We start from the raw sequence: 868 nt of genomic DNA, 5'->3' as shown, positions 1-868 counted from the left end.
TGACAATATGTTATTTTAAATAGTAAGATGAAAGGTATTTAATTATGCTACAGATGCAGGCTTTTTACTGACCGATATATTGACACATGGGCTACAATGAAAGATAGATTGATAGGCCTACAAAAACAAAAAATCCTCCACAGGCAAGGCTACTGAGAGAAGTTAAAATAAGAAATTGATGGCATGTTTTACTGAAGAATTCATTCACGCAGGACCAGGTATTTAAATGTAACAATGCACCATTCACTGTAGTAGCCTATCAAGCCTGTCATAACATGCTGTGGCTGTAGTTTTGATTTCAAAGCACGTTTTCACATCAGATTCGGGTTACACTCCTCCACATACCTGGGCCAGAGTTGAACTCATTCCTAATCATTGCTGGTTACAACCATATCTGGCTAACAACTGTCTCAGCAGTCAGATGAATACTCAATAATTATTCTCCTTGGCATGGCACAAAAAAGTTGCGTTGGCCGGGAATCGAACCCGGGTCAACTGCTTGGAAGGCAGCTATGCTAACCACTATACCACCAACGCTCACGTGTTAGTCGGAGAGAGACCACCGAGAAGAACGTCCAATTCGGTATCATTGCTTCTTGCTCCAATCTTCTCGTTGGCATATTATGTTACGCCTAACGATAGATTAATGCCCCCTTGTGACCACCGTCGCAGTCGTCAATTTACGCGACAGACATAGGCTACCTACTAAACTAATAATAAGTTACGGTAGCCTACTAACAGTTAGATCAACCTCCTTAGCAGCTCTAGGCGAACCCACTCTTCACCCATGAGGCTGTCAAGTTGACCGTGTCCATCTCTTCACCAAACTACGACAGTATTTGAAACTGGAAAATGACAGAGGCCTGGC

General features: G+C 42.6%; 1 non-coding gene across 1 annotated transcript; it reads right to left on the bottom strand.

Annotated features, from left to right (window-relative positions):
* Positions 1–465: 465 nt before the first annotated feature.
* trnag-ucc (transfer RNA glycine (anticodon UCC)) lies at positions 466–537 on the bottom strand. Its single transcript has one exon. It is a non-coding gene; the product is annotated as a tRNA-Gly (tRNA).
* Between the last annotated feature and the right edge of the window lie 331 nt (positions 538–868).

Source organism: Alosa pseudoharengus, unplaced genomic scaffold (genome assembly GCF_046254945.1).
Source record: "Alosa pseudoharengus isolate Yale_2024_CS ecotype anadromous, Long Island Sound unplaced genomic scaffold, YU_APseudo_1.1 YU_APseudo_1.1_scf_13, whole genome shotgun sequence".
NCBI classification, from domain to species: domain Eukaryota; kingdom Metazoa; phylum Chordata; class Actinopteri; order Clupeiformes; family Clupeidae; genus Alosa; species Alosa pseudoharengus.
This window is presented reverse-complemented; position numbering and strand designations above follow the sequence as displayed.